The following is a 9,259-nucleotide window of genomic DNA, read 5'->3' on the forward strand; positions in this document are numbered from 1 at the left end:
ACCGTGACCAAAGCCCCCTTCAGTCCCGGTTGGTGCCACCAACCGGGACCAATACCCTTGTGCTGCCCCGCGCCCATAAGTTTAGTCCCACATCGCTAGTTGACAGCGCCCAACACCAGTTTATAAGCTCTGCTGCCTCCTCCCTCTCGAACTGCTCTGAACTGCAGGCCTATGGGCCTAATTTGACACTGCTTTGCCTGTGGGCCTATTGGGCCTTCTGCGGGCCTGAATCCTGGCCCATGTAGAGTTTCTAGTCGTATTCAGGCCGTGGAGGCCCAGTAGGTGGCATTTTTTTTTGGTTTTTTCTTTTTTATTTCTACATTTTTTTGGTTTTTTATTTTTTTTATTTCTACTTAAAACTAAATACTTACAGTTTTTTAGTGATTTCTTTTTGCTTTTAGGTCACAAAAATTATAAATTTTCTGTTAGTGCCATTAGTTTTAAATTTTAAATAGTTTAAATTTGAATTTTTAAAAATTTGTGTGAATCACTAGTTTATGAATAACTTTACTATAAAATTAGAATTTTTTTTCTATTTATTTTTTATTTCTACTTAAAACTAAATACTTACAGTCTTTTAGTGATTTCTTTTTGCTTTTAGGTCACAAAAATTGTAAACTTTCTGTTAGTGCCATTAGTTTTAAATTTTAAATAGTTTAAATTTGAATTTATAAAATTTTGTGTGAATCACTAGTTTATGAATAACTTTACTCTAAAATTAGAATTTTTTTCTTCTTTGCTATTTATTTTTTATTTATACTTACAATTAAATACTTATAGTTTGATTTTAGGTCACACAAATTATATTCTTTTTGCTATTGAAGAATATTATAGTTTTATTTTAGTTGATCATAACATAATATTTTAATTGATTGTTTTTATTTTCATAAAAGTTTTGTAGTTCATTCTGTTTGCTATTAATTCATTCTTTGAGCTAAATGACTCTGAAATTGGAAAGCATTTCAAAATGAACTCTGAAAAGGTTGAAAGTTGGCATGGTATCATCATTTCACCCACATAGCATGTTCCAAAAAGTAGAGAGGGTTACGACAAAAACTTGATGCACTTCGTGTACAAAATGGACAATCACGTTCGAAGTATCAAAGTTTCGAACCATAAGACATGAAAGCATTTCAAATGAACTCTAAAAAAGTTGAAAGTTGGGATGGTATCATCATTTCACCCACATAGCATTTGCTTATTGCGGGAGAAAGTCTTCACTTTTTCTTCGCTTGTGTCATTTGCTTATTGCGCCGTAACCATGGATAATCTTCATTGTTTATCAGGATGCTTGGGTCAGCCTTGACATTGAAGGGAGGAATTTCATGAAACTTTTCATAATCTTCAGACATGTCTGTCTTGCCGTCCACTCCCAGGATGTCCCTTTTTCCTGAAAGAACTATGTGGCGCTTTGGCTCATCGTATGATGTATTCGCTTCCTTATCTTTTCTTTTTCTCGGTTTGGTAGACATGTCCTTCACATAGATAACCTGTGCCACATCATTGGCTAGGACGAACGGTTCGTCAGTGTACCCAAGATTTTTCAGATCCACTGTTGTCATTCCGTACTGTGGGTCTACCTGTACCCCGCCGCCTAACAGATTGACCCATTTGCACTTAAACAAAGGGACCTTAAAATCAGGTCTGTAGTCAAGTTCCCATATGTCCACTATGTAACCATAATATGTGTCCTTTCCGCTCTCGGTTGCTGCATCAAAGCGGACACCGCTGTTTTGGTTGGTGCTCTTTTGATCTTGGGCGATCGTGTAAAATGTATTCCCATTTATCTCGTATCCTTTGTAAGTCAATACAGTCAAAGATGGTCCCCTGGACAACAAGTACAACTCATCACAAACAGTGTTGTCACCTCTGAGACGTGTTTCCAACCAACTGCTGAAAGTCCTGATGTGTTCACATGTAATCCAGTCGTCGCACTGCTCCGGGTGTTTGGAGCGCAGACTGTTCTTCTGTTCATCGACATACGGGGTCACCAAGGTAGAGTTCTGTAGAACTGTGTAGTGTGCTTGAGACCAAGAATATCCGTCCCTGCATATTATTGAGTCTCTTCCCAGAGTGCCTTTTCCAGTCAGTCTCCCCTCATACCGCGATTTAGGGAGACCTATCTTGTTAAGGCCAGGAATGAAGTCAACACAAAACCCGATAACATCCTCTGTTTGATGGCCCATGGAGATGCTTCCTTCTGGCCTAGCGCGGTTACGGACATATTTCTTTAGGACTCCCATGAACCTCTCAAAAGGGAACATATCGTGTAGAAATACGGGCCCCAGGATGACAATCTCGTCGACTAGATGAACTAGGACGTGCGTCATGATATTGAAGAAGGATGGTGGGAACACCAGCTCGAAACTGACAAGACATTGCGCCACATCACTCCTTAGCCTTGGTACGATTTCTGGATCGATCACCTTCTGAGAGATTGCATTGAGGAATGCACATAGCTTCACAATGGCTAATCGAACGTTTTCCGGTAGAAGCCCCCTCAATGCAACCGGAAGCAGTTGTGTCATAATCACGTGGCAGTCATGAGACTTTAGGTTCTGAAACTTTTTCTCTGGCATATTTATTATTCCCTTTATATTCGACGAGAAGCCAGTCGTGACCTTCCTACTGAGCAGGCATTCAAAGAAGATTTCTTTCTCTTCTTTCGTAAGAGCGTAGCTGGTAGGACCTTTATACTGCTTCGGAGGCATGCCGTCTTTTTCGTGCAAACGTTGCAGGTCCTCTCGTGCCTCGGGTGTATCTTTTGTCTTCCCATACACGCCCAAGAAGCCTAGCAGGTTCACGCAAAGGTTCTTCGTCACGTGCATCACGTCGATTGAGGAGCGGACCTCTAGGTCTTTCCAGTAGGGTAGGTCCCAAAATATAGATTTCTTCTTCCACATGGGTGCGTGTCCCTCAGCATCATTCGGAACAGCTAGTCCACCGGGACCCTTTCCTAAGATTACGTAGTGTAAATCATTGACCATAGCAAGCACGTGAACACCAGTGCGCATGGCGGGCTTCTTCCGGTGATCTGCCTCGCCTTTGAAATGCTTGCCTTTCTTTCGACATTGATGGTTGGTCGGAAGAAATCGACGATAGCCCAGGTACACATTCTTCCTGCATTTGTCCAGGTATATACTTTCAGTGTCATCTAAACAGTGCGTGCATGCGTGGTATCCTTTGTTTGTCTGTCCTGAAAGGTTACTGAGAGCGGGCCAATCGTTGATGGTCATGAACAGCAACGCCTTAAGGTTAAATTCCTCCTGTCTGTGCTCATCCCACGTACGTACATCGTTTCCATTCCACAGCTGTAAAAGTTCTTCAACTAATGGCCTTAGTTACACATCAATTTCGTTGCCGGGTTGCTTAGGGCCTTGGATGAGAACTGGCATCATAATGAACTTCCGCTTCATGCACATCCAAGGAGGAAGGTTATACATACATAGAGTCACGGGCCAGGTGCTGTGATTGCTGCTCTGCTCCCCGAAAGGATTAATGCCATCCGCGCTTAAAGCAAACCATACATTCCTTGGGTCCTTTGCAAACTCATCCCAGTACTTTCTCTCGATTTTTCTCCACTGCGACCCGTCAGCGGGTGCTCTCAACTTCCCATCTTTCTTTCGGTTCTCACTGTGCCATCGCATCAACTTGGCATGCTCTTCGTTTCTGAACAGACGTTTCAACCGTGGTATTATAGGAGCATACCACATCACCTTCGCAGGAACCCTCTTCCTGAGGGGCTCGCCGTCAACATCACCAGGGTCATCTCGTCTGATCTTATACCGCAACGCACCGCATACCGGGCATGCGTTCAGATCCTTGTATGCACCGCGGTAGAGGATGCAGTCATTAGGGCATGCATGTATCTTCTCCACCTCCAATCCTAGAGGGCATACGACCTTCTTTGCTGCGTTTGTACTGTCGGGCAATTCGTTATCGTTTGGAAGCTTCTTCTTCAATATTTTCAGTAGCTTCTCAAATCCTTTGTCAGCCACAGCATTCTCTGCCTTCCACTGCAGCAATTCCAGTACGGTACCGAGCTTTGTGTTGCCATCTTCGCAATTGGGGTATAACCCTTTTTTTGTGATCCTCTAACATGCGATCGAACTTCAGCTTCTCCTTTTGACTAATGCATTGCGTCCTTGCATCGACAATGACCCGGCGGAGATCATCATCATCGGGCACATCGTCTGGTTCCTCTTGATCTTCAGCAGCTTCACCCGTGGCAGCATCATTGGGCACATCGTCTGGTTCCTCTTGATCTTCACCAGCTCCCCCCGTTGCAGCATCACCGTCTTCAGGGGGCACATAGTTGTCATCGTACTCTTCTTCTTCGCCGTCTTCCATCATAACCCCTATTTCTCCGTGCCTCGTCCAAACATTATAGTGTGGCATGAAACCCTTGTAAAGCAGGTGGGAGTGAAGGATTTTCCGGTTAGAGTAAGACCTCGTATTCCCACATTCAGTGCATGGACAACACATAAAACCATTCTGCTTGTTTGCCTCAGCCGCATCGAGAAACTCATGCACGCCCTTAATGTACTCGCGGGTGTGTCTGTCACCGTACATCCATTGCCGGTTCATCTGCGTGCATTATATATAATTAAGTGTCCAAATTAATAGAAGTTCATCATCAGATTAAAACCAAAGTGCATACATAGTTCTCGTCTAACAACATATAGCTCTCCAGAGCATCTAATTAATTAAACCATACATTGAAACTATGTAAAACATTTCAATGCGAAAACAAATGTGATCATAATCGCAACCAAGGTAACAATTGATCCAACGGCATAATGGTACCAAGCCTCGGTATGAATGGCATATTTTCTAATCTTTCTAATCTTCAAGCGCATTGCATCCATCTTGATCTTGTGATCATCGACGACATCCGCAACATGCAACTCCAATATCATCTTCTCCTCCTCAATATTTTTTCCTTCAACAAATTGTTTTCTTCTTCAACTAAATTTAACCTCTCGACAATAGGGTCGGTTGGCATTTCCGATTCACATACATCCTAGATAAATAAAATCTATGTCACGTTGGTCGGCATAATTTTCATAAACAATAAATGAACCAAATAGTTATGAAGATAATATGCATACCAAATCCGAATCATAGACAGGACGAGGGCCGACGGGGGCGGATACCAAAACCATCGCACTATATAAGATGCAATAATAAATGTAAGAAAATGATACAAGTATCTATCTAAACATACAAGTAAGAATATTTTTCCTTTCAGAAAGAAGATAAGAACAAGAGGCTCACCACGGTGGTGTCGGTGATGAGATCGGCGCGGGTGATCGACGGCGGTGAAGACGGGGACGGGGCGTGACGGACCGCTAAATCTAGACAAATCTCGAGGAAAATGGAGCTTGGAGGTCGAGTTTCGAGAGGAGAAAGCTTAAGTAGTGTGGCTCGGGCATTCCATCGAACACCTCATGTGCATAGGAGGTGAGCTAGAGCACCACAAAAGCCTCTCCCCCTCGGCCAGAAAAAACAGAGCACTGTGCTCTGCTCTTGCGCGAGGGGGTATATATAGGCACCTCATTGGTCCCGGTTGATGACATGAACCGGGACTAAAGGGAAGCCTTTGGTCCCGGTTCAAGCCACCAACCGGGACCAATGGTGGTGGGCCAGGAGCGAGGCCCATTGGTCCCGGTTCGTCCCACCAACCGGGACCAAAAGGTCCAGACGAACCGGGACCAATGGCCCACGTGGCCCGGCCGGCCCCCTGGGCTCACGAACCGGGACCAATGCCCACATTAGTCCCGGTTCTACACTGAACCGGGACTAATGGGCTGAGCCGGCCTGGACCATAGCCCTGTTTTCTACTAGTGACAGCAAAACCTCCTTTCAAGGGGTAACGCCAGGTCCGGATACCCATTGCATGGGTTTTCTCCGGCTTGAAGTTATATTCGGCTCCACCGATAACTTCCACCGCGAAAAGATAACTTTCCACATTGTCCCATTCTCAAGTCGCTATCAAGCACTGCTAGGACGCGAAGCTTTCGCCCGCTTTAACGCAATACCGCATTACGCATCTCTTACGCTTAAGATGCCCGGTCCACGAGGCATCATCTCTTTAAAGGGGAAGCACTGAGTGCGCCCGCCCGCGCGGAGGGTTGTGCGGCCGCCTTAATAGCCCCACAATAAAATGGCTTCACCAGCCAAAACATCTAAACAGGTCATTAAGACCACGGACACGGCTAGACGAGTCCGGCACAAAAATATCATTGATAAAGGCTTACTTGCCATATACCCCTGCTCTAGGGTCTCCGCACATATAAAACAAGAGACAATCAAGCTCAATTTTACCCATTTCAACTTACACTTTGTTTATTTAAGTATAACTTCTATTCGGCACGACCCTTTTCTTTCAACTTAGTTCCTCTCTTTTACAGATGAATATCGTGCTGCGCCCATCCAGGATACGGCACAACGGAGACACAGGCGCAGACGTGCAGCAGGGACCCGTTCCAAGGATTCTTTTCAGATTAAGACCCTGCGTAAACCTTTTTTACTGTCTCTTGTTGATACACATCCCCTGGTTTTCTTTAGTATAACCAAGGAGGAGGCTGGCGTCTTGGCATGTGGTCACGTCAGAATTTCTGCGCATACCTGGACACTAGGCGCTTATACCTAAGGGCGTTGTCTCGCCCGCCCTCATAAAGACCGAATACCTTAGGGAGTGTTCGGCGTCGCGAGTTTGGCCTTATATGCATCAGCTCCGAATCATGTCTTTGGTCAAATGTTGGGTTGCCCCACTCCTGTGTTCGGCTGCCTTACGTTCCGCTCTATCGGCTAAGGCGGCACCAGGAGAACTACTGCGATTGTGCCCCGGTTCGGCCGGGCGAGCACCTCTGTAGAGAAAGCCGAAAACTGACTGTCATGATATAGCGTGAGACTGGTCAACCACTCGATGACTCTCCGGAATCAATAGGATTCTTCTGCATTAACGAAGGGCCGTTTCCCGGCCAGGCACATACGCGGCCCGAATTCGGGCGAGCGCAGTCGCCACCAAGGGCTATCTAAGTAGCCCCACTGTCAAGCTCCTATGGCTAAGTGAAAGTGATAAAGCATTATAGTCCGATTGCCTAGTTCGCTGCACTATCACCTCCTTTGTAGGACCAAGACATTGGATCAAGTGTGAAAATGTGCCTTCTGCGAACACCCCCGCATTATTTGCGTGGGGGCTGAAGCCGACGACTGCCATCTTTCAGATTTTATATATTTTAAACGGCCGCACAAGAGGTGTTACAATACTTGCAGGAGCAAGTATAAAAAGTTCCTACAATTTATCAAAATACCGTTTTACAAATCGCATATGCTATTCGAACATAGCATCCTTCGGGCACTGCGCCTCTATTACACGAGCGCCTTGCAGAACTTCCTGAAAATAGTGCTCGGCAGGTACTCGGCTTCTGTCTGAATCTTGGGATGCAACAGCGGTGGTCTCCATTTCCGCCCAGTATGTCTTTACACGGGTAAGAGCCATCCGCGCACCCTCTATGCATGCTGACCTCTTAATTGCATTAATACGCGGCACCGCACCAAGGAACCGCTGCACCAAGCTGAAATAACTCTTCGGCTCCAATCTCCCCGGCCACAGGTGACTCATGACGCACTTCATGGCGAGTCCGGACAACCTATTCAGTTCAGCCCATTCGGCCAGACGATCGGCCTCTGACAGTGGACGCTTTGGATTGTGGAACTGCGACTAGAAAAGCTTTTCCACTTCACGATCTTCTTGATCTCGAAAGTGTTCGGTCGCATCAGCAGCACTCGCTGCCAAATCCAGATAGGTGTCCGTCGTACTCCACAACCAGTCCAACGGAGCATGCTTAGGATCACAAAACTTCCTCCGCAGCATAAAGGGCTTTCCAGCTGCGATCTCTCCAGCCTGACGCAGCTCCTCCTTCGCAGCTCTCATCGCAGAGCGAGCATCCTTGGCATCGGCAACGGCCTTCTCTAAGTCCGTCTGTCCCGCCCGGTCTTCTTTTTCAAGAAGCGTGCAACGGTCAGCAGCGCTCTTTAGCTTCATGGCCATTTCGGCCATCTCTTTCTTGCTTTGGCAGTGAGCAGCCTGTTCGGCTCTCAGCTCTTCAAGGGCCTTCTCGGCAGCCGCATCACTTTTTCTGGCTTGTTCCTTGGCTCGGGCAAGCTCCGCCCGAAGACTATCCATGGCAGCCGCACCATCGGTGTCAAGCACACACGTTGTAAGATACTAGCATAAAGCTCCTCTTACCAGGTGTTGCCTGAGGAATTACATACCTTATGCCTCATCAAGCCGCTTGTTGACGAGCGCGATGTCGGCAACTGCCACGTCAAGTTGCCGCTTTAGCTCGGCAAATTCATTAGTCCGGCTGGATTCCGGACACTTCGCCACCTATATACAAAGGCGACATTTTAGACCTGGTGAGGGAGTCCTGGATTAGGGGGTGTCCGGATGACCGGACTATACCTTCAGCCGGACTACTGGACTATGAAGATACAAGATTGAAGACTTCGTCCCGTGTTCGGATGGGACTTTCCTTGGCGTGGAAGCCAAGCTTGGCGATGCGGATATTTAGATCTCCTACCATTGTAACCTACTTTATGTAACCCTAACCCTCTCCGGTGTCTATATAAACCGGAGGGTTTTAGTCCGTAGGACAACTCCAACATACAACAACCATACCATAGGCTAGCTTCTAGGGTTTAGCCTCCTTGATCTCGTGGTAGATCTACTCTTGTACTACCCATATCATCAATATTAATCAAGCAGGACGTAGGGTTTTACATCCATCAAGAGGGCCCGAACCTGGGTAAAACATTGTGTCCCTCGTCTCCTGTTACCATCCGCCTAGACACATAGTTCGGGACCACCTACCCGAGATCCGCCGGTTTTGACACCGACATTGGTGCTTTCATTGAGAGTTCCTCTGTGTCGTCGCTTTTAGGCCCGATGGCTCCTTTGATCATCAACAACGATGCGGTCCAGGGTGAGACTTTTCTCCCCGGACAGATCTTCGTCTTCGGCGGCTTCGCACTGCGGGCCAACTCGCTTGGCCACCTGGAGCAGATCGAAGGCTACGCCCATGGCCGTCAGATCAGATCTGGAAGTTTAAACTACACGGCTGACATCCGCGGGGACTTGATCTTCGACGGATTCGAGCCGCAGCCAAGCGCGCCGCACTGTCTCGATGGGCATGATCTAGCTCTGCCGCCGAACAGTGTCCTGGAGGCCGCACACGCATTGGTTCCGACC

This window comes from Triticum urartu, chromosome 6A (genome assembly GCF_056163025.1).
Source record: "Triticum urartu cultivar PI428250 chromosome 6A, HENAU_Tu73, whole genome shotgun sequence".
Lineage (NCBI taxonomy): Eukaryota > Viridiplantae > Streptophyta > Magnoliopsida > Poales > Poaceae > Triticum > Triticum urartu.